The 26,458-nt window shown below is 38.5% G+C and overlaps 1 protein-coding gene across 1 annotated transcript in view; it reads left to right on the plus strand.

The window, feature by feature from the left end:
• Positions 1 to 17,295: 17,295 nt before the first annotated feature.
• LOC139694713 (uncharacterized) overlaps positions 17,296 to 26,458 on the plus strand; it is a 95,756-nt gene continuing 86,593 nt past the window's right edge. Inside the window, exon 1 of the mRNA XM_071593212.1 lies at positions 17,296 to 17,756. The gene's annotated coding sequence lies outside the window, so the exon portion shown is untranslated. The remainder of the gene's footprint in view (positions 17,757 to 26,458) is intronic.

Here is a 26,458-nt window from a genome sequence, read left to right on the forward strand (position 1 = left end):
AGATAATAACAGGAATGATGAAGGAAAAATATGAGAAAAGAGAGGAGATAATGTGAGATGGTTGCTGCGGATAGAAATTAACATGAGTGAGAAAAGGAATTCCCTGTCAAATAAGAGAAGTCGCAACCACTTGCCCAGGGAAGAGTAGGTTCGCAAAAAAAATCTTCGCGGGCTCAGCAAACTCATGCGCCGAATCACATCAGTATGACGAAGGAACCACCAGCAGGAAGAGAAAGGTTTTTCAATGATATCAGAATTACGAACGTCCGGGTCGCTTGTATATTTTTGTCAGGGCTGTCACAGAGAGGATAACAAACGTTTTGAAATGGCTTCGTTAGTATTTGTATGTACTTAGCTCTCCTTTCCGAGGAATCCACGGCATGAATGGGGGCAGAGAGTGGCGTGGTGCTGTCCCTACTACATTATCATCTCTCACGAAACCCGGTTAAAATTCCAAAGTGAGGTTTAGCAGTGGTATTCCTGTCCCGAAACCACTCAAACAGAGTAAACAGTTTCATTCCTTAAACTACATTTTAATTTGAAAAGCCACTAAGTTTGACCTTAATAGGTAAATGAATTAGTTGGAAACACTCTTCAAACTAGAGGATAAATTTCATTTTTATTTCACTTCTCTAATTAATCCTGGGCAACTGATTGCCTACTTTGATACGTATTTACTCAACAAATAATAGATAATTAACCAGAAACATAAGATTTATTGAAAACTGCCATTTTTTGGATAAATGACTGCATCAATTTTGAGAACACTATTAATTGAATTAAGGGGAAATGAACCTGAAAGAGCAGACTGTATTTTGGTGTACGTTAATTGCTTCCATTCTCATGTTCAGTAACGAGTTTAACTAGTTTGTGGCGGATATCACTATGTTAACAAATTTATTCTGCGAAACACTTTCAAGAAATTATCCACAGTCCAAACTGTCCACAACCTCATTTATTTGAAATGGAATGTAAGTAGAAGCACAAGTCAGAAATTTATTGGCACGCAGGCTACACGATTAATTAATTTGTTTCTCCTCATGATGATTTACAGAAACTGCCGTAACTGCACATATAGCTCACGCAAACACTAATATGTTGTCACAAGCTCAAAGAAAGATCACATATAATCGCTATGCCTCCTATCTAGCCATTTATGGGCAGAGGATATGATGACGTAGATACAAAATAGAACGGTCAGTTTCAAGGCTAACCAGAGATAGAGTAGAGTGAGCATTCTAACAAAATCTTCCTATGCTAAGCGAGGAGGTTTGATACTCAGTATGAATTTTGCAACATTGGAAAATATCATAGTTAAATGATATAATTGTAAAAACGTAAGTCGTCCTCCTAAAGGCGTAAAAGCCTTGAGGAAAATTCGTTACCAAAGGAGAAATATAACAAGATGAACTAACGAAAGAAGTGATAGTGTTGTCGAAATAAAGAATTGTGCCAAAATTGGGTTGAGAGATTTTTACGGCATCGAGTTAAAAATTTAACTTCATCCCGCTCGAAGGATACAGCTATTTTTCATCAGTATACGTCTATGGTTCTCATTTCCTTTAGGAAACGTACAGATATATTTCATTATCAATAGGTATTTTGCAAGGGACGATTGTCGTACTAGTTGGCGCCCTTTTGTACAATATTTAACAATTTTATTCTGTTAGTGAATAGAAAAGAATACTAAGGGACGAATAATGTTAGATAGATACCAACCGCTGAAACTAGAATAAGAAAAAATAGGGTGGCAAGTGACCCTAGATCTGTGTAATCCAAATCCCAGGTGGCGGCCAGTACGCTACAATGACGTCTTCATTATTTTTTAATATTAAAGGTAATCGTTTCAAGTTGGCAGTTTGTCTGCAGTTAACATTCATTCATTGAACGCTTATGCATAAAATTCAACATGTATATTTTTAATTTTCAGATAAACTTTATGCATCTTTTCTTTAATATATATACTACCTTGATCAAAAAGTTCCCGGAATAACCACCGTGTGGCGCTCCCATCGTTCCGATTTGAGTTCTGTTTTTTTTGTTAAATTGGTACATCTGTTGTTGATATTCCCTTTAAATCTCAGTGTCATAACTTGACATTTGCAAAAGTTACGTAGCCAAGAGTACATCTATCTCTGTGTGTGTTGGCGATTTTTTACAATTGCAGAAATGGATTTAAATTTGCAACAACGAACTTGTATTAAATTTTGCGTAAAAAACGGATTTAGTGGCGCACGGACGTTGGAAATGTTGGAAAAGTGTTTCGGCAACGATTCTCTAAAAAAAACGGTCGTTTACCAGTGGCACGAGCGGTTCAGAAGTGGTCGTGAGTCAATCGAAGATGATGAACGCAGTGGCAGACCATCGACATCGAAAGTCGGTGAAAAAATTGATAAAGTAAAAGAAATGTTGGTCAATAACCGCAAATTAACCACCAGAGAAATAGCGGAGGACTTGAACATTGCCTATGGATCCGCCCAAGACATTGTGGTTAATGATTTGGGTTTCCGTCGTGTAGCAGCAAAGTACCTCAATTTCATGCAAAAAAGAGACCGTGTTGACGTCGCAAAAGACATGATTTGCGAGGCTGAATCCGATCCCACATTCATCAAAAGGATCATTACTGGAGACGAGACGTGGGTTTATGAGTACGACACGCAATCCAGACATCAGGCAAGTGAATGGCGTTCACCAAATGAGCCGAGACCAAAAAAACCACGTCGTTTTCAGTCAAAAAAGAAGGCAATGCTGACGGTTTTCATGGATTACAACGGTGTAGTGCATCATGAATTTTTGCCAGAAGGCCAGACAGTAAACAAAGAGTATTATTTGGGCGTTATGAGACGTTTGCGTGAAGCAATTCGCCGAAAGAGACCAGAAATGTGGGCAGAAAACTCGTGGATTTTGCACCATGATAACGCACCGTCGCACAGTGCTATCATTATTCGTAATTTTTTGACGAAAAATGCAACAAATACCATCCAACAGCCACCGAATTCACCTGATTTGGCTCCCTGTGACTTCTTTCTGTTCAATCGAGTTAAAAAACCATTACGGGGAACGCGTTTTAGCAGCCGAGAGGAAGTAATGGAAAAATCGCAGGAAGCACTGATGGACATACCGAAAACCGAATATAAAAAATGTTTCGAGGATTGGATCAAGCGCTGGCATAAGTGTGTTGCAGTCGATGGGGATTACTTTGAAGGGGACAATATAGATTTAGATGAATAAACTTGTATTTTTAATTTTCTGAATAAATTCCGGGAAATTTTTGATCAAGGTAGTATATATATATATATATATATATATATATATATATATATATATATATATATATATGTATATAACACTTTTTGAAAGTCTCACGGACGTGAATAATAATGTATAACACTTTGCACTTGTGGACACAGACAAAAACACAGAAACACACAAAAAAGAGACTCACTATTTTTCAAATTTTCGGTGGTCGTGACCACCTTTATCAAGGAAGAGAGGGACAGAACTGAAACTCTGTCCCTCTCTTCCTTGATAAAGGTGGTCACGACCACCGAAAATTTGAAAAATAGTGAGTCTCTTTTTTGTGTGTTTCTGTGTCCACTAGTGCTAAGTGTTATACATTTTATATATGTATATATATATATATATATATATATATATATATATATATATATATATATATATATATATATATATATATATATATATATATACACACACATTGTTTGGGATGGGCTTAACTACTTCTGCAACTAGACTGCTCCAGTTAATGATTGTTTTGTTGAGAAATGAATTTTTTTAGATTTATTCTATGCTCCCGACATTTCACCTTTTACTTACGTTCATTTCTCTTTATAAAGTTAGGATTTAAAGAAAAAGAGAGCGATATAAAGATAATGCCTTATTCCCTTTCGGTAAGCAAGTTAGAAAGCCATTGTCTTAGTCATGTAAACACTGTATTCTCCTTGCAAAATTTTTCGCGCCCCTACAGAAAATAGTGTGAATACTAATATCCAATGTAGTATTAAAAGGGTTAGAACATTTAACTGTAAAGAAATTTACTCCGCAAAAATAATCCGTGAGTTTCGTGGCTTCGGCAATTGTTCAGCACGATTTATATCTGTTCCAGACTGATTATTTCCGTACTGCTTGACGTGTTAGGGATCGCTCACTACAAACGAGACTGTAGGGCCAGAACGCTAATTTGGAGAAATTTTCATTTTCTTAATGATCAACTTCCCGCCAATCTCAACTTTCCTTAGTTCCACCCTTCACTCGTTTCCGCTCTTCAGGCTCTCCCACTCGTACTTCAAAGTCGACTTTAAGGCGTAACGCGAAAGAAGAGTCACGAGATATTCCGTGAACGCTAGCCCGTGGATGAGGGTTCCTCGAATTTTATTTTGACAACAGAGATTTAACACGAGTTTTTTTTTCGCCAAGAAATACAATCACTTTCGCGTGCGAACCTTTTGGCAAAGTCAATACTGGGAACACTCATTTGCATTAAATGATCATAAGGGTAGATTAAGATAACTTTTCAAAGTATACATTCTCAAATTACATTGAAATGCTATTAAACTTCCTAAACATATTTTAAGCCGCCGAGGAAGTAGGAAATTCTGTTTCTCGGTGAAACATCACGAAAACTATAGTTGACATTTGAATTTATTTTGTATCATACAATTGACTATTACTCACGGATCCGCATGAACAGGGTTGAAATTCATTTAGATATTGTACGCAAAATCAAAATGACAGAAATTGCCCAGATACGATTGATAATCCCACCGCGATTTATTTGATGAGCTATCATGCTGGGGAAAACAAAGTTACAGGCAGGGTAGGAGAAGAGAGAAGGTTGATAAAAACTCAAAAAAGATTGAAAAAGTGAACGTATGACCAAGTGAGTGAATGGACAATGTTGAAGACTGTTATATAAGGGGGGGGGGGATGTTTGGGAAAAGATGTAGACCTAGGTAAAGTCGGGGCATGTTGAACGAAATGAAGGGAGGCAGGAAATATGTAAACTTGAAGAATAGTTTATTGTAATCTACTTTTTAGAGTATTTAGTGAGTGTCGTGCTAAGTGGGAATTAAAATTTTCTCAGTGCTTATGAAGTGCATGCTTGCATAAAAAACTTGCCTCGACCGAAATACCTACTTTCAATAATATAACTAAATCAAAAATATTCTTTAAAATAATACTTTGCATTGTAACAATGAATTTTAAAATTGGAATAAGGTCAAAACTTGCATGATTTGCCACTATAAGTAGCCTAATATTTGTTTATAGAGTTTAATTTGGATACATATAAATTCAAAGTAAGTTTGATTCCGAACTACGATCATAGCTTCACTACGGCTTCGCTGAAAAAATGCGATACGTGGAAAAAAAATAAGACGACATTGCGAGAGCGAGCGATTGAGATCCACGAATGAGATGGAAGGAAACTGGATGCGATGAGTTGGAACTCACATCAGAAACGTTGAAATTGCAGACAGTCAATCGCCATTCCAGCAGGGAGGATAGCTTAGTGTTTTCAACACCAAGCGATTTCCGCGAGGCAGCAGTTCCTCGCTTCCCACTTCTAGATCACGATCCACGAGCTAGCCACTGGCGAAATAATTCACGATAAAATGCGGAAATTGGAAAACGCAATTAAAACTCTCTTCCTCCGAACGGACACGACCGCATTAATAAAGGGCAATTGTGAGAGAATTTATTTTTGGAGTCTCCCTCGAGGCGATAAGGCTGGCACGATCGAGATGATGCTATCGCTGGGGCAAGGGATGCGAGGAAGGGCTGCTGGTCGCTGATCCGTGAAGCTGAGGCCATCCTCCTGTGACGCGCTCATTTCCTCCCTAAAAATGTATATCTCCCGGCGAGGTGTGAACTGTTGTAAGTATCTCCGTTGGAGATTTATCCCCTAAAAAACATCATGGCTTTCATTTGAATTAAATAAGAAGAACTCCCGAAGAAGGGCAAGATAACGGAGAGGGTGGAAATATTAAGCGAACTGATTTCCTTCTCCCGGCGCGGGAATCATGTTTCAAGACCAGTTTTTAGTGTTTATTTTAGGTGAGAATGCCTTTTGCAAGCACAAAATTACGTTTTGCACCATTGATACGCCTTAGCGTCTAATAAGCAATAAAATATTTTTCACTTGATAGGAAACTCGAAGTTAAATTTGAAAAATTAGGGATGTACTAGTTCTCAGCATATTATTTGACGCTAATATATTTTCATACGGGTAAGTGAATATTTACTACTATTTTCATAACCATGGCAATACTTTTGTAGCACAGTTTTATCATGTATTATTGATAATTTTGTGACCCTTTCCTAATGAGAGTAAAGTATTTACAGGAATGACAAAAAAATCATCGGTATGTATTATAATTCAATAGCTCAGAATAATGAAAGTTTTATCACTCTCAACTACCCTCATAATATGCATTACTTGTACAAGACACATGCTCTTTAAATGGATACAGACCTCTTTTTTAAAAAAGATTCCAGAAAGATATCATGCCCACCTGGTTTCCTAACACGTACTTAACAGATGATATAATTATAAAAGGTAGTTTTCTCAATCCCATCTGCTGTGATTAAAACTAAAAGGAAAAATCTCCTTTCCGAGGTCCCTTACTTTCACTGCTATTCCTTTTTAAGTGGCGATGCGTGAGAAGAAAGGCAGAGCCTTGTCCACGTCTCTCCACCCGATGTACCTGTAGGAAGGTTTATGATGACGATACTTAAGGACACGTTTTTAATGTCATCATTCCCACAATTAATAGTATTTTGGCCTCTCACGACGCGGGAGAATGGAAAAGTCCTCTTTCTCTTCACTCAGTCAAAGGTCAGAGTTATGCAATATGCAATTCTAACAATTTCTATCGAAAATTCTAATTAAACCAAAGGAAGAACGAGCTTTTTCGGAAAATTGCATTACAATCTGAAGAAATAGGATTAGGACAGCAAAGCAATCATTGAAGCCGAAAAAACTACCGTTATCTTAACTGCTACAGCATATATTTGCCAACGGGCACCGTCATGATCCCCCGTAATTACGTCAGCTCTTGAAAAAGGAACTCCTCGCATGAATGAACCTATGTTTTATTGCTTCGCCCACACTTCCTCTGGCGGAAATTAAGAAAAGGTGAAAGGAAAGGCCCACCGAACCTGTAACCGCTTCAATGGTTTTTCTCGTTCACTAATTATTAAAAGAATCAAAGTTTCAGATTTTTCAGGAAATAAATTAATAAAAACTAATACATTCATTGCGCAGAATAGAATTTTTTCCTTTGTCTCTTAGACTTAACCTTGCAATATTTCAGCGATTGATCGTCGATGCATATAATTCTAATTGTAAAATGTTTTTGGTGTATTGCCTGCCTTCTGTTAATTAAATAGATGTATCTAAAATTTTCACTATCCCGGGTACTTCATTAAAACCCTTTCACCATTGGTCCACTACGGACGCAAGATTTGTAATTTGAGTAATTTTGTATTTTAATGTGAGGTTACTGATTTACACGGCTCGACCACGAGCCCAATCATCACTTAAAATTGAGGGGATAATATTATTTAGTTGATGTTATCAGATGTCAAAATTACTACCGTCAAAGAGTACGGATGCGAGATTTGAGGACATAAGAATCAGAGAAATGAACGTTGGAGGCTATAGAACTGTGTTTCTACAGAAGAAGCATGAAAAAAATGAAAGCGATATACTTACTTGTTTACCAACAAAGAAAATATGTGTGAAAATTTAAAAAAATGATGAGACAACCGATTCATCGAAGTTTATAGTTTACTGAAAGTATAATCTACAAGAAAGAGGAGTTGTATCAGTGTAAAGACCAATTTATGTCCAGAATAAGTATGCATGTTAAGAGACGTTATTCCCGATTTCAGACTTTATGGTACAGACGAGCATACAGAAAGATCAAATCAACTATAACTACCTGGTCACTTCATAAAATTGGAGAACCCTTTTACAACATGGACAGTGAACTGGAAGAGAATGCGGCCTAAAATCGATTGGAATAAACTAAAACAACATGATTGATTCATGGCCTATGAAGCGAGCAGGTGGCAGTAATTTGACCCTGTAAAAGCAAGGAAAAAGCTTAATTAAAGTAGTACAATTGGGTAGCTCATTATCGCCTTCACTATTTGGTGTGTACGTTCAGAAGGCATTTAATGAGATCGAGGTATAATGTGGAGTACGGACACACGTAGAAATGATACCAAGAGTGTATAATAAATGTGACATAAATGCCAGTCACTTCGAAACACGCTGAAACAAGTGGAAGAGTTTTTCTACTTGGACAGCGAGATAAGTAGCATTGGAAGATGCAAGGTGGATACAGCAAGCAAAATAGGAATGGCGAAGAACACTGAATACCAGAAGAAACAACCGTGGAGTCAACGTTTCTATGAATGGTAGGGGCAACAGAGTAAATAAGAGTGAAGGCGATGGAATTGTGGTGAAATAGAAGAGCGATGAAAATAAAAAAATAATAAAAATAATTAATAAGCAAGGCTCCTCTTATGGCAAATTTTGCAATGTTTTCATGACGTCATACATTCAAAGACTTATTTAGTGCTAATATGAATGACACATTTTTCCTTATAGACTTTTTGCCTTATTTTATTATGCCCACAAATGTAAATAGGGAACAAAATTTCTAAACAAATAAAATTGTCTTCAATTATATCTATCCTATGATGATAAGGAAAGTATCTGTAGGAAAATAATTAATTAAAATAAAAGAAAATGGCATTATATTACAAACATTTTGAACGTTTCAAATCCGTTAAGAGGTACGGCAAAATTCGTAAGTGATATCCAAGTATTATACCTTCAACCATGCAATTTCCGAAAAGTATGAAATGGCATGTTTACAACTCTAGATAAAATCTGTTTCACATCCTTAGGAAGTCACATGTTGATCGTCATTTTAATATAACCACATGAATGTATCTGACACCCCTCACCCCCTAGATAGCTTCTCTATTTTACGTCATTCTTAATTTGTCCTAATTCCCATGTCTTCCTCGGGGTTTACCGTATTCCCTTCGATCTTCTTTATGTTTTCATTTATTTCATTATGTTTCTAACTGATCCATTGTGACTCAAACGGTGTCCAATCCATATAATTCTTATATGCCTTTGAATTCCCCATGTAGACTTTTGGTCTTCTGCTCTTCTATGTACTTCCTCGTTCCTCAATTCGTCTGTCCATTTAATCTTCAGCATTTTCTTCTTCGCTGGTCCGCTTCAATGTTTCATGTCTCTGCAGAGATCCACACGAATGAAGAGCTTCCTTGATTGCTACCTCACGTTTTTTGAACATAGTCCTTGCCTGGTCTTCATGAACGACTTCTTAGCTTGAGCTTGTATTATTCGATGGATGTCCATCGAATATCCTCCATCCCAAGTTATCGTTTCTCAAGTAGACGAAGAATTCCACTCACTTTAGTTCCATTCCTAGAATCGCTATATAGGCTTTCGGCTTCTCTGTTTCACATGCAAGGACTACAGCTTTCGTTTTCTAGATGCTCCAACTATACCCTGGGAGTACTTGATCCATGGCATTCGGAGTTACTTGTAGGCCCTCTCGCTATTATTCACCAACTGAAAAATCTTCTGTGAACCAGAGCATTTTAATTTATTCACCATTTACCTCACTTTTGATGCCCAATTATTTTGCTTCTTATTTATTGCCTCTCATAGATGACCGCTGAATAGTGCTGACGAGAGATTTCATCCTTGTCTAAGTCCTGTGTTGATTTTGCCTTCAATTTTCCTTCTGTATTTCACTAACTGATAGTTGTACATTCTGGTAATGGAATAGTCTTCGGTATTTGTGGTTGATTCCAAGTGCTTTATGTATCTTGAATACCTTGTTCCACACGCCATTGTCAATGGCTTCCCCAAGTCCATGAATGTCACACACGATAAATCGCTCAAGTGTATCACTTTTACGGCCACTACCCTCAAGCTGAGTCATACAAGCACGTGATTTCGTTGCGTGAGACATCAAGCTTAACGTTCTGTATTCTACACCTTTATCTGTTCTCAGCTTCTTCAGCGTTGAAATCATTACTTTTCTTGAATTCCTTGGTACTTTTCCACTGTCGTAGCTAACTTTGATTATTCCAAAGAGGGTATCCTTCGCTTTGACCACGAGTGCCTTGATTAACTCTCAGTTAATTTTGTCAACTCTAGGTACCTTGCTGATCTTCAGGCATTGGACGCTTCAGCTTAATTCGTTTCTCAGTCTCTCTAGCCCCCGTTTGTTTTCTTCTGCTACAATTTTTTCATTAAGTCTACTTCAAGTGGTTTGTGGTTTTGGTAAGAGTTCTTCAATGTTTGCCTTAAAACTGTACCCAACGTCTTCATATCTTATTACTATCTTTCAATTTCCATTTCTCCCGTAATGGGGTTTTAATTTTCTTTCTCGGAATTGTCTTTTCACCAGTTTACAAGCAGTTGCGCTGTTTTCCGGTTTATTCTGTCATTGATTTCCTCGCAGCAGGTAACGAGTACTATATACTCTTCCTTGGGCACTTTCGTATACAATTGGCTTTGCTCTTTTATAAATGGTTTCGTCAGTTTCATCTCTTCGATTTTTATATTTCCTTTTTTCCCCTAAGAGTTTACTTGTTTGAGCTGTTATCCATGCCCACTTATATTTTGCCGCCTTAGTCACGAGTTTCTCATTTGCTACTACCATTTTTATATTATTTATTTTGTTCTATAGTCCTTATAAGCTATTTTAAGTGATTTCCACTCTTTATATCAAAAATATATCGTATTAAGAAATATAAAAAAAAATATCATCGTGGCTCTCTGGGTAGTACGGTTAATGGCTCAATAAAGGGTTTGATTAGACAATCAAACCCTTTATTGAGCCGTAGCCTTTAAGTTATAAACGTGATAAGTTGAAAGTCGTCGGAATAGCTTCATAAAAAATATCAACCGTCCATAGTTTTGGTATAAACTTTTAAAAGAAACAATCATAAGTTGACTTTACATGCGACAACTTCAATAACGAAGCACTGTATTGATTCCTAAAGTCTAGAATTCACAGCACCCAAAAACTTGCCAAACTGACCCGCATCTTTCGTCTAAAAATACCCGATTAGCCTTAACCTTAAGGCATACTAATGGGAAAGTAAAACTTCAAACATAATCTAATCATTGATGAAAATAAATTAATGAGAGAAAGCACGCGCTAATAAGTTTAAAATTTTATGTGCCAGCCAGATAGACGCAATGGCCAAGGCTATCGATTACAATGGAGAGATTTACAAAACAGGTTTCTAACCCAAAGGAATCAAAATAAAGGCGTACCTTATTTCCCAATTAGGTGCCCATAAACGTCGATCGATCAAGTCAAGAACTGCATTTCCCCACGCCCGACCATTTCGTCAGCATTCCCATTATCCAGAGTCCCAAATTTCCTTACATGAGGAGGCATTTCCGATCGACCGGCAAGCCCTTGTTCCAAAAGCGCATATAGTATGTAGGGCATTGTTCCGTGGTTTCTTCGGATGGATAACTCTGCGGTCACACTCACGTACGCTGTTAAAGTCGAGACAAAACAACTTCCACAGCTTAAAAGATAACCTTAGGAAAGCGTGCAATTCTGCAGTCGTTAAGAAAAGACGAATTCTGTGCTGCTTGCTTTTCTGTCATTCTTTCTGCGCAAATTAACCCTGAATAAATCATGGGTTAAAAAGTTAACAAAGTTTATGACCGCGGTGGCCAGTCTCAAGTTAAGTGCAAGTTGAACAGTGAAGGGGAGGGAAGGGCTGCAAATATGATAATTCTGTAAAAGGCGATATTTCATACATTTTTCCTTTGTTCTCAAATTACCTTTCAGAGCATAGTAATAACGTTGCGCAGGATGAAATTATAGCAAATATAACCAATAATAAACGAAATATTAGTCGAAGAAGAGAATAATAATCGTTAAAATTACGAAAAATGACTACGATCCTAAAATCAAAATGCAAGAACAGGCTGAGAATTAAAAACAAATATGAAATTAAAATAAGAAAATGTCAACAATATGACAAGAATATGTATTTATTCATCACCTTGTTGCATTAGTAATCCATTTACCACCCTAATAAGGTTATATGGTGTAATTCTATTGTATATATTTATAATATTACACCAAATTAATATATATATATATATATATATATATTGTCAATGAAAACTAATGGCATGTATATGGATTTCGAATTCATCTGAAAGCTGCAGTCTTGATGCACGTATGAGCAAAGCATGCGCCAACCCCTCTTCTTTTGAAAATACTTAAGTAGGACGGTAACTTGCGAGGTCAGTGGAAGGGCGGGATTGTGGTCTCACGTATGAGGGCAGGGCTGACTCCAAATAAACCGCGACGCGGGGTTGATGATGACGTGAAGTAGGATATGACCATATCTTTAGATACATGAGTGATATTATATATGTTTGTATATATATATATACACGTATATTTATATATTAATATGTATATATATATGTATATATATACGTATATTTATATATTAATATGTATATATATGTATATATATATATATATATATATATAATATATGCTTTTTATACTCAGCTCGAATAAAACAGAACTTTGGTTCATCCTCCGAGTCATGTATGTCACGCACTGGAGAACTCGAGGTATGGACCCGAGGGGCGGAAAAACACTATCGTCCTACGCTAGCGCATTATCTCCCCCTCAACTCTTCCTGAATTCAATGACTTACAACCCACCTGAGTCTTCCTCTTTGTACTATTTTGGACTAACTGCCCTTCCAGATTAATTTCTTTGTAGCTTCGCCTTTACACTATTCCTTATACGTCGCTCTATACTACTACGCTCTACACCAAATCGAAACCTTATTTCCAGCTGTGGTCGCTGTGGACCATATTCAACGAATCTAGGCAACTCCACGCTAGGGTATTTGGAGGTGAGAACGATGACTCTAATCGTTAATAGTGTACATATAGGTATAATATTAACAACTATTGTTAGGAAATGGTCAGTATGGAAAATTTGAAAACGCGGTGTATTGTACGAGTATGTATCCATCACAATAATTATAGTTTTTAGGTTATGTTTTTCTATAATCATGAGTTCTATTATCAGGAAAATATTCTATTAGGGGGAAAATTCGGGTGCAATTAAAGAGAAATAGTTTAACTATGCAATAAATATGGAACTTATCCATCTAAATTTCTTTAAGTGGTCTGTCCCGTCGATGCATTGCGAGGTTTTTACTGATTCACTTGGTATATTCATAGTATTCAATAAGCAATGAACTGTTAAATCTAACGCCTGTGCTCAAGTTTCAACTTCGTGTCGTCTCTTCACAAGAGGAGTAGACTTCACTTCAGTTTATATGATCAACTTAAGGTTAATTACTTAAATTCGTTGGTGCAATATAACCTTGGATGTTGGGGTGCTTAAAAAACTGCATCTACCAATACCAATATCAAGTCTAAATACGAGTAATGGGCGCCAATGGCCATTAATTTGTTAACTAAAAATTGCAAATATTTCATACAAGCAATCAATTGGTAATTGCGCGGTAATATACGGAGTGAATATCCAAAGATAAGGATCAAATAACGAAAACTCGCATATGTATCTGATTTGTTCACAAAAACATTTATTCCACACTAGCGGTAACCACAGGCGCCATTTGCTCCATCTTTTAGTGGTTCCTTCGAGGGATATCTCCGCACCCCTTGTTACTGAGTGCACCTGTCAGGGCGGATGAACCACACAAAGAGGCCAAGGGGAAACTAACCACACGCCAAAGAAGAATTAACCACTTTCACACTGATTCCCTCAAATAGGCTTGTGAAGCGTTTGAGCCAGGCGCAAGTGCCATATAGAGGAACCGAATCGACTACTTTATAATACTGAGGGATTATTTAAGATTGTTATTTAACATATTGACGACCAATGGGGATCTTGATCTCCCTTACTGGCCGTACTTGGTGTTACTTACTTTAATGTGATGATTCAATCTCGTATATCAATATATCCATCATTAATCACCTAACTACCAATAATATTTACCAAAATGTACTTTTACAATATCTAAATTGTAGAATAGCCAAAGCGCTTGGAGGGAAATAAATAGGCCAAATAAAAGTCAGAAATTCTAGGAAATATTTGATAGGGAAATGATAGTGTAATGAGAAACCAGGCGGAAAAGAATACATAACGTCGTGATCCAAATATTAAATATTGGTACCACACAAAATATATGTGTAATCAGGAATTATGATATCTAACACTGAGAGTAATATTTAATCTTAAACAAAAAATGTGTCTGCAGACTTTGGAAACAATTAATGTATAGAATCTACCGAGTGCTTCATTCAGACCCCTGTGGATGATAAGACAGGAAATGATCCGACTGGTGGAAAATACTCGTCCACGGCCCAGCCCAGCATATAACCTGAACTTGTGAAACCTGTGAACATACTTGTAACACCTGCGCCGTAGGCTAAAATAAAACCTTACATCAAAATATATTATATCTGCAGTAGAGAAAGAAATGTTGTTTGACGTGGTATAACTTCGAACTTACGTCATTCAAATCTCCATTCATTTACGATTCGCTGGCAAAAACAAGGAGAGAGAAACTGAAAACTCTCTTACATTCTTGAACTGAAGATTTAAACGCTTGAATTTGAATCACTGAAAAATTAGACGCAGAAATACATCCAGAGGCTTAAGAAACCCATGGACTTAAATTGGATAGAAAATCAATGCTGATTTTTAATTATGAAACGAAAAATATATGTCATTTTAAAGGATTAATGTTCCTATATAAATGCGATATGATGAAAAGGCATGGCAAGTGATGATGCTGCCAAAATTAAGATAACTAAAATGGCAACTCCCTGGGAGTATAAAATCTACACAAGAAATTATATGCTCCTTAGTGAAGTGTGTCGCATCAGACGCTTTCTTTAAACTGGACTTCCAGTATTTGTTTTCCTTCCTGCTTCCAGCTCATTTAATACTCTCGGAAACCCCATAAAAACCCCCGAGCGCCTTCGAAGGAAGCAACAGAGGGCGGAGAATAGGGGAGTGGGTGAGGGTTGTAAGGCAGCGGAAGTCCCTCGTGAGGGGCACAAGGTGCACATGCGTTTCATCTGGACAGCCAACGAGAAACTCAACTCAGGCTAAAATTGTTATAAACGATGGGATTCAATCGCTCGGATCTTTGGAGGGCTATGGTGAAGGATCAAGACCAGGTGAATCCGGCAGGTGGTGAGGCATAAGACAATAGGCATGATGGAAGAAGACTGCCGAAATGCACCCCGTCTAATGATACACCACCTCTGCCTGTTATCACCAACTGTCTGGGGATGATTGCCTGAAGGATTCGGGTCTCGTAGCGGCTGACTGAATTTTTTTTACGGGCTACGCATAATGGTGGGCAACCAATGTTGTGATGTGAAAATAATGGACAGTCGATTTTTTTATTTAAAATATGTCATTCACGTACTTCAATGCAATACGGAAGACGAATAATTAGTTTGAAGAAGTTCTTTACAAAAATGTCAATGTTTTTCGCTTCAATGTCCGATACCGAAAAGCTTTAAAGGCGTCAAATGTTTATTTTTTGTGATGTACTCATTGATCCAATGAAATATGTTCCGATATATATCTTTAGCATTATTATTTTTTGCATGCTAAGCAACTAGGAGATGATGTATCTTAAAACTCTAGAGCCATCTACACATAAGAAAAGAAATTTAGTAGTCACAGATACGAAAAAGGCGCTCATTTCATTAAAATTTCTAAGGGCGGAATTTAGATAGATTTTCACTATTATCAACAGAAGAGAATTTTATAACAGCATCAGGATAATATACCTGTATGCGTGATATAAATAGATAGTGTATAGTTTGAAAACCAATACTCAATTTGTTTACCTTTGAATTAATCCCCAGTTGCATTTCATTGACTCAGATTAAAATTATCAGCACTGGATTGATGGAGAAAAGGAAAAAAGTGCGAGTTGGGTTAAATGATATAAATTGTGTATTGTTTTTGGGGTAATATATTTCCTACCATTTCATCGATAACTTCATAATTCATCTTATTATAACTGTTTCAGTTTTTATTTATTAAAAATAGTACCTTAAAGTTCTGGATAGACCTGTTTCAAATGACATATTTTGAGTCTTTCTTATTCACCATATCTTCGAAAATCTTCGATAAATATTATCACCAAATGATTTATGTTATAATGAACTATTTTCAACATTTTTTGCTTTAATGTCATTTTTTAGTCATAAAGAATGGATTTTATGCCGATTATTCACTATTACGAAGCTAACTTTTCCTTTATTTTATCTTTGTTTACCGAAATATGTCAAAACATGTGTAGAGGTAGTCAAATGTGCACGAATCTACTAGGCTGTTTTTGTTTGAAGAATGATTTTCCTAGTAAGTACACACTCCTTAAAAATCACTAAAGAAGAAACTGGATGGTGATTGCACAACAATTCACGTGACGCACAATAAGTCTATCGTTTTCTCCACTGGAGCCTATTAATTGCCCAATACTTCCTTTAACGTCGTCGTATCTAAATTGGCCACGTCGTTGAAAGGCAACTACGTATCATCTTCTCCTAAGATAAGATACATTACTCAGGCTTTTTTGAATAGCTTATGCGAGGGAAAGGACTGAGTAATCGTAAAATAAGCTTACCCTTGGCTGGCTTTAGAGAAAAATCTTAATGCCCAAAGCAGGACCCCATAAAATCTCTTTGAATCGCCTTTTTGCCCATTCTTGGACTCAATTGGGGAAAGCCTTTCAAAGGGCGCCATGGATTTTCATTAAAGTATCTAATATCACGTAAAATTACCTTTTGGCCGAATGCGCGAAGATCGTGGCCTCGAAAACTCCTTACATCCTTCCCTACCCGGCAGTTCGATCTCACCTCCCGCGTCCACCCTAGCCACCTCGAGCTACACTCTCCTCCTCCCTTCCACCCACCCACCCCTCTGCCGCCCTCCCACTCCCATCCTCCACCGGCTCAACCAATCCCCTCACCCTATTCCTCCTTCTCCGCCACGCTCCCTCAACATCCCCTCCTCCGCCCCGCGCCTACCGCCAGCAGGTCGACGGGCAATCTCGTCTCGCCGCAGTCTGTGAGAGGTGGTCGGCCGTGCGGTGGTGGTCGCTGCTGCTGCTGGTGGTGGTAGGAGTAGTGGTGGGGTGGCGGGTGACTCTCTCGAAGCAGGCAGGTGGGGGCGGAACGGGAGACTTCGACGCCCGCATCGGAAAAAGCACCTGCTCTGACCCATTGGTCCGTGCCGTTCGGCGTGTGAGCCGACAGTGGTCCTGGTACATATCGGAGCAGGGAGGATACCGTCGGTACTGAGCGCCGCGCGACGACCCACCATGGCTCCCCCCGGCACACCCCATCTGCCTTCATAGCCCGACGACAACCCCCCACCCCCATAGTACTGTCCGCAGACCCCCCCAGCCCTCGAGGCAGCGGATACCATCCTGTGGCACCCCAGCGCTGATCTACTCGTTAGTTCTCTTTTCCCTCTTTCCTGGAACCGAAGAGGGAGTTTTGAGAGAAGGACTGGAACTGTTTCTTGATAAATCGGTCCCCTGGCATCGGGGAAGAACCTACCGCCAACAACACAAAGGCGACGGCGCGCTCCACAAACACAATTGGCTCGGTGTGGGTGAGTGTTATAAACTTCTATCGACTCTTGCAATCTGCAGAAGGAACGGCTGTGGGAAAGATTGATGCTTAGATTCGATACAGTGGCTATGTGAAGTTTGGCTATTCCTCTGTTCGGCCGGAACATAATAAAACAATCTTATCTATACACAATGCACGACCCCCAAAAATCTTATAATTTTCTAATGGTTCCATTTAATTTCTAATGGTTTCCATTAAAATTTCCATTATTAATTCTTTCACGATGAACTATAATAGTCAAAATTCACATATTTGTTATCTTTAATATAGTCATCATCTCCTTTGACAGGTAATATATTTTCTCCTAATTATTGGAAGCACGACAAAGTTTCAACTAAAAAGAAACAACTAATGACTTTCAAATTAATTATTGCAATCGGCATAAATGGTCCAACTACGCTTTTATCATCCAATGATAAAGGTGAAAGCTTGCTTAAGATATCTAAAATGTATGTACGCTCTAATACCGCATTTGTTTTTGTAAAAGGACATGCTAAGTACAGATGAGTGCTAAAACTATACTAGACACATTTAGTCAATTTCTTGTTTTATAGACGTTAAGAAAGAAGAAGGTAGTTCCCTTCAAATTCAAAATATTTCATGTAACAGCGTTTTGCCAAATTTCTCCAGGAAGTTAGGAAATATGCATGGGTCCATGTTTTTCTTTGTCGCGGCTACCTCACTAACAATATATTAAGTGTGTTTGTGACTATATATGAATAAAAATGTACATATGTGTATATATATGTAAATATGTGTATATATATGTATGTGTGTATATATATGTATGTGTGTATATATATATATATATATATATATATATATATGTATATATATATATATATATATATATATATATATATATATATATATATATATATAAACATACACATAAATCACCATTAACTTGAAGAGTACGGAAAGTCATGGTTTGGCCATTTTTGTCGTAATGACTCAAATCGAATTGAAACCCAATTTTTTATCCGCCGATATTTCTCTCTCCATTATTTAGTCCGCAATCTCTGAGATCGGAGTGTTACATATTTTGGTCGAAAAAAATAATGCGTAGTCAGTCGCATATCAAATCCAGAGTATACTATATGTAACACGAGTATGATCTTAGGAATCGGCGTGTGTACTCATAGGCGCACAAAATCTGAGCAGAAAGTTGGGATTTGAAAGAAAGTTCTCCATTACCCATGTAATATGTGTACGCGAGCTACATCTCCACATCAATCCGGTCACTTGTGCTTTGGGATGAAATGTTCTACTCGCTTTCTAAGCAACGAACTGAGGAACAAATCGCCTAAAAGGGTCATGCCTATTCATCCGTGAATACATTGACGGAGACGAATTTCCATCCGGCCATTGCTAAATGCATTCGTAGCAAGGCTCGGGAACGGAAAGGGAAAGACCAGTGCGTGAGAGTGGATTTTTTGAGTGGGTTTTATATTCATATGATTTTACTCGGCACAAGGCAAGGTTTCGATCATGAGTTTCATAATTTCAACCACTTGGAGTATTCATGGAACCGATTATCTCTTCTGAGACGAATGAGAGATTCACTGGGGTCATTCAATTTAGCCAAAGTTAGATATACCATTTTAAATAGGGAAAGCAAAAAAAGACCCCAACAGAGCTTCCTTGTTTACGCGTCAAAGTAACTAAAATCTGTATTTTCAAATAAAAACCTTATCTCATCACTATTAGACATCAGTGGGTATTGACTTTTAGGCCATTTACGCTATTCGTATTCTTTCAATTTTTAATATAATTTTATCCATCTAATTCTCAATAAAAAATTATCATGAGGAATCTATTCCAATATTTATTATGTTTGGTTCAACTGTATTGAACGAAAATTTTTTTAGAAGAATGAATATATTTCACTAGAAGTAAATATATACATCTCTTTCATTTACGCATGTGGTAATTGTCTAAAAGATCATTTTCTCAATTGCTCGAGAAACGAAAATCCTTTGACCGCAGAAAAATAATTACCCGTTCAAGTGGAGAAAATATTTGTGGCTCACTTCCGTCTGAACATATTAAATTTCCGTTTTACACTTCCTAATAAGTAGCAATTAATTTGACACAGAGTACATACAGTCTACCTACAAATAAGATTGACTAAAAACTGACCATATAGATCTATTACAAAATATAGTGCTCTCTGAACCCGGGACGAGAGGGTATGAAGTCGATATTTTTTATAGCAAAGGGGATCCGCCCGCACCTTTTCTCATAGAACTTTTATAAGTTGCCTGACCGCTTCGAATATTTCGCAACAGTAGGCAGACACTGGTACCAGATCCACCTCTTGCCCCTCTCCCTTCTTTCCCCCCTCTTCCTCCCGCCACTCCCTTCCGCGTCCTTCCCCCGCACGGACACCCTCCCACTGGATGGCGAATGATATAGACACCCGGTAGTTTGGGCAAGCTCCCCTTGCATGCAGCGCCTCAATAACTCGGATCGAAATGCCTCTAATTCACCCACCCACACGGTGAGAAAAGTGGATGGACCTCCAGAGGAAATCTTGGAAAATCTCCTGGAATATTCTCAGGGAGTTGAAAGAGGAAAAAAATCTTCCGATTATATCAACCATAGCAGTTCTCTCGTGGTAGGTGGTGTGAAAGTAAGCGACATGAAAGTGGTTTCACTCACGGAATCTTAGAGTCACGTTGACGAGTGATATTCACTCGTTTCCTATTGTTGGTTTTCCAACCGTACCACGTGCACTTTATTTCCATCCCCGGTAATTCGACGGAGCTTGTCAGCAATTTGAAAGGTCCTTGAGATTTAAGTTTTCTGATTTGCCATAAATGCACATTAATTTCAGGAATTGAGCAGGGAACATATTCTAATTTTATCCTTCGTGACAAAATATCAAGAACACTCTAATACGTTTCAGTGTAGTATGAGAGATGAATAACCCATAATATAGCATTTGATTTATGCTGATTCGATGCCCGAATGAATTTTAAATCGTATATCCTATAAATGCTTAACTTCATGCGGCAATCTATTGCTAGCAATAAATATAAAACCAAAAAAGTTGGAATACGGTATAAACTGCGATACAACGCTTTAAATTCCCGGGAATTTCCTGAATATCTATCACGGCATTTCTTATATATCATAAATCCATAAAAAGTCGTATTGATTTAATGGAAACTTGCGAAACATTTTTTATATCACCTACACATTTAGGAGTATAAGCTCCATTTCCCTAAGCTTAGGCAAATCAAAGCTGAGTAACCAATTTAATCTAATCTGCATATTTAGTGCCTTATACTTTGTATGTGAGCACGATAGAAGTCCCATGAGTTCAACTACGTATCTCCAGAAGCTATGTCATCTATAACGATACAAAAATACGTACGAAAGACCGACTATATGAAAAAATGATCTACTTTTTAAACCCGCCTAGAGGGTGGATTTGAAATTCATATCCCGATTCCCATATTCATGACTTAACGATTACAGTAGTGTAAGGTTCTTGTCTAAATCATATCTGAAAGAAATAAAATGAAACCACTTATCTTAGCGTGGAAAGGAACTTAGGAAAAATATACTTTTCATATAAATCAAGCAGGTGCATCGCGGTCGTGCATTTATTACTGACAGCTTATGGCAATGCTTGGGTTTTCATAGCCAACACTCCTTGGAGAAAATACTCCCACTTGAAGAATTCCGGGGGAGATGGTGTTGTTTAAAGAATGCGCTTCTGACGCAGAGCCTGGACGATTTTAAGCGATCGTTGGAGAAGGGGATAATGCACGTGAAATCCCCGAAGGAACAAAGTCTGAAGCTGAGCTCCATTCAGCTCGAGAAACTGAGAAGACAGTGAAGAAAGCACTATACTTCCCCATTTGCAAACGTCAAAGTAACATGAAGGTGATTCTAATGTCACTGAACCCTATGGGCAATTTCAGCTTTGAAGCACCTTCTGCAAATCTTAAATTTATGTACTCGTATACTTTGAAACCCAGACACTCTACCATTCGTAAACTCACTCTCCTTCCTGACGGAGACATGCATATGATATATGACTTAGTGAAAAAATACAATAGCGTTTCAAAGCCCCAACAGTTAGGCCTATTGGAAATCCTTTTTTTGCACATTCGGCGATATCCAATAGAAAGAACAGAGGAAGGGCAAAAAAATATTTTTCACACATGAGGAAAAGGGATTTCCCCAAGTTTGTCCACAGATTCTTGCTATGAAACTCCTCCTCATAGTAAAACTTTTTACACATAATAAAAAATTGTATACGATAAGATATGAATTAGAAAATTTGAAAACAGATTTCATTAAGAATGTAAGAAAAAATTTGATATGGTTCCAATTGCCACAAAGTATATTTTTAATAATCAAAAATCATCTTGGAGTGAGAAAGTTAAATAAGACGACATTGAAAAATCCATTTATTTACAACTCAAAGACAAATAATTTCGTGTCGACACTGATCAGCAGCTGGGATTTTAAGCTGACATAAAAAATACTTGGTTTGTTTCATTGGTATTGTGAAACTGAGCGTTTGAGTATATTAATCTCAAACAGTATCCTTTCGTCCGCTTTGATGCCGTCTGAATCCAGAACGCTAAAAAGCGGGCGGGGTCTTATGAATAAGTGAGGCTCTAAAACCGACAGAATGTAATAACTGTTCTTCTATGCAAGACTCACGAAAGGGACAGTTCCTTTGATTTGCGTGGGACTCAAAGGTACAACCACGCCCCTTTTGGTTTTGCACTGCGAGGGCAGACTGCGAAAAAAAAACGTAGCTTAAGGATGCAAGAAAAATAAATAAAACTCTTGGCACTTCATAACACGAAGAAGAGCCGAGTTAATCTCGTCTCCGGGGGCTAGGGGAGAGAGAGAGACACACACATCAGCATCCTCGCCGCACAATCCAGAACATCACACGTCAAAGAAGCGGAGGTCGGGGGCGCGAGGGGGAGGAGAAAGTGGGTGTTTGTGGGGGGGGGGGTACGGGATATCCAAAGAGAAGAGGCGTACCGAAAGGTGACGAACGGTGAGGGAATGCGCAAAACGGTCGTTTCTTTTTTCCAACCGGAGGAGGCGTGGGAGAGGGAATAAAGTACATGTGCGTGCGTGTGCATGTACGGGCACGTGTGCATGAGTGTAAGTACGTGGATGGGGGGAGGCTAGTCGTAAAAGGAACGGCAGGGGGGGGAGGTTGGGGAGATAGGGTGCGAGCGAGACGGAGCCGCGGGGGGTGTGGGGGGGGAGAAGGAGAGAAGAGTAAGAAGAGGAGGAGGAGGAATAAGTGGGAGTGAGGTCGTTCGCTCTTGCATCCGAATCGCTCTCCGTCCCTTTTGGGCACACGGACCCCTTTTGAAACAAAAAGAAATTTACCCCCCCCATACACACCTCCACACGGTGCTTAATTTATTTTTGCGTCGCTCCGCGAACTGTCATTATTTGCCAGCTCACACTCACTCTCATTGGGGGAGGCCCTCCCTCCCCCGCTCCCCCCCAGCCCCAATATGGCTGCGTGTGCCAATGCTCCAAGGTCGCGTATCCCCTTCGTTCAATCGATAGGTGTCTTCCAGGGATATATATGGCGATGGTCCGCCCTCAGCTGCCGGCGGCTCCCATCCACACCCTCCGCCGCCGAAGGTGATTTGTTTATCGGAGAAGGGGAAGCGGGAGCGAAGGCTCACGTCGGACGCGTGCTCTTGCATTTCATACTTTTGCTGATTAACGAATGAGCAAACTCCGCACTCATCTTGGGAATCAGCTGCGTCAACATGAAAAAATGGTTTTGCGTTACGGTGAGAATAAACTCACTCACGAGTCGAGAGTTGACGGAGTCAGCAAGAATGGGCTAGAAATTCATCTATGTAGTTTTTCCCGCATGTATTCCACGACTGGTAAATAATTTCGATGCCTAGCCATTATGTATTGATTTAGAATGAAATTCAAAGAGATAAGCACTATTTATGAGAGATGGCTTACAATTTCATTGTCTAGGATTCGGAAAGTGAGGACATAATGGAATGGCGATAAATCACTTTCACACCTCCGACTATGGTATGGCTTATTTATCACTGAAAACAATATGTTTTATGAGTCGTTCCGTGAAATACGCCATCAAAGAATCGGCCTTGCTTTATCTAGCACAAACAGGTCCAAAAGTGTTTAATGGGAAGTCTTCATCATATCTGCCCCATCTAAAATTCAAGATCTCCCGATATTGAGTTCCGCGATGATTTACCAAGCGCGGGAAAGATCTAATCATCTTTCAAAACATACACATTTAATTCTGAATAATTTAAGAGTTGAACCATCACGAATTGTATTCTCGGATGTGGATGTGGACCCGTGATATTTATTGCCAGGGAGTGCATGTCGTATTGTTGAGAAGAAATGGCCGTTATACTAAAGTACTACGGAAGAGAAGACAAAGGATTTTCACATTCACTAACAACAAACGTACTTAGTACATAAATCTACGATTTTAATTTTTCTGCGGATTGAGGAAATAAAACAATCAAGGTCACCTTAAGCCAATAAAAAACTGTCTCTGAATGAATACCTCATTTATAAAGTTGTGTTAGAAAGGTTCGGTTTAGGTGAATTTTCATTTCATTTACAAAGCACGTATCGAGTCTCGGAACAAAGACTGCTATTCTTCCTGCATGCATTTACATATAGTGACAAAGTTGTAAACGTACACTGTATTGTATTGTGAAGATTTATTTTTTTGGATGGGTGTGAATCACAATCCATGAGATGGGATACTTTGTTTCGGCTAGTAAAAGTGGGAATGAAGGGATTTCTATTTTGTAAAAATAGCCCTAAAAATAAGTTTCTCCAGTGTTTCCCCAGCGGGTAAAGCGAATACAGCTAAAGTAACGGAGAGTGCGGAATTTCATCTCCTTTGGAAATGCAAAACAAAAAACGGCTACTGCTTGGGAAGCCTAATAAACATGTCGCTGAGATAAAACGGACACACACTTTGATGCAGATCCCAGGGTGAGTTCGAAAAAACATCACTCTCCAATTCCGAATAGGTTTGGCTGTTTTTAAGTGTATTCCTAAGATCAGCTGTAAATCTTCGAGGCATAAATGCTAAGACGAATTTTTGGGCAAGAGACTGATATTGCAAGAGGGAACGGAAAGAAGGTAAGGGGAATTTTCACAAGAAATTATCGAAGGGCAAAGCATATCTTGTCATGTGTTTGGCCTTCGTCTTTCCTCCCGTTCGTAAGAAATAGAATCCGGCCGGTCGGCCATCTCTCCATCACACTCATTTGATTCTTCTCCTATACGAGTTGACCAGATACGTTGTTAGTCAACTCGGATGTTATCTCTCGGTAAATAAAGCCCAAAACATCTTCGTAAAAATTTCTGCCACTCCCATTCCCCTGCATATCTCCCTCTTTGTATTTCCCGTAACTTCCACTCACTCCACCCTTTGCACCACTACTCTTAGTTTCCTACCAAAACATCAACATTTTCATTGATGGAATCTGAAAACTCCGATACTTGTGACCATTGAAAAAACTAGATTTTAGTAATTCTGTCCTCGGACAGAAGGGGTCACAGATCTAAGGTCCATTTATGGAAAATGTGTACTCCTGGGGAATAGATTTCAAGGAAATACAACAAGCCTGCATACTCCCATACAAACACACAATATACACACAACGCAATATACACGCAGTTTTCGTATAACACATTGCGAGCAGTGAGAAAGATTATGACATTGAAAAGAGAAAAAATCATGGTAGTATGATAACCTACTCACATTTAAATTTTAATTGTCGATTCCCTACCACTTTTTCGTCATAAAATAGAGTTTATAAATTTGACAGGAAAAGGAGAGAGAGAGTAACGTGATCTATTTGAGACCGCTCGTCCTTGATATTTCGGGTAGATACACTTTCATCGGCATTTGCTGACCCATCATGAAGATCCAACGATTAGAAGAGATTCAAAAGAAAGTAATTTACCGCGGTGACCTTTAATGCTAGTATCCAAAACGAACCATGGAACCAAAATGAATTTTAAATGTCTCTCTATAATTAGGAAATGAGAGCTGGTTGCTTGTGGTCTTTAAATAACTTTGCAAGGATTTGTGAGATTTTAGAACCTTTGGAAGGAAGAGAAACTCTCAGACAAAAAGAAAAAAGTTTTTGAAGCCATTTTTGGCTTGCGTGAAGTTCGTACAACTAATTATATGGCTCTTAAAATCCATTCTTTTCATGTCCACAAAAATGTCTTGGGTTGGCATTAAACGAAAGATAGGCGTCTTTTGTGCGATGATATCCGTTCAACTGAACTTGGCAGCAGCTATTGTGCATAAATCATGGAAAATTAACACGCTCTGTTCTGCTGTGATTTGTCCACAACACGCAACGTCATGTGTTTTCCCTTCAAGTGGACCTCTATTGTAATCCGCTCAGCCCAAAGTGGTATATGCCGTTATGAATGCGGTGGAAACGGCAGCTGTCATGGATTTATACCTCGTACTCAGTTCAGGTCGGCGGGGTAGAGAAGAAAGGATAAGTTCGAGAACGCCAATGGTTCCTCAACAACCTTTCGTCTCAACTCTCGGTCTTATTCACAGGTCTCTTGTAGCCCTCCGCTCCCCGCGCATCGCTTAGAACGTTTTAAAGAATTCATTACGTCACAACCGAAAGCTATTTTTAA

This window comes from Hetaerina americana, unplaced genomic scaffold (assembly GCF_022747635.1).
Source record: "Hetaerina americana unplaced genomic scaffold, ioHetAmer1.1.p SCAF_53, whole genome shotgun sequence".
NCBI classification, from domain to species: Eukaryota; Metazoa; Arthropoda; class Insecta; order Odonata; family Calopterygidae; genus Hetaerina; species Hetaerina americana.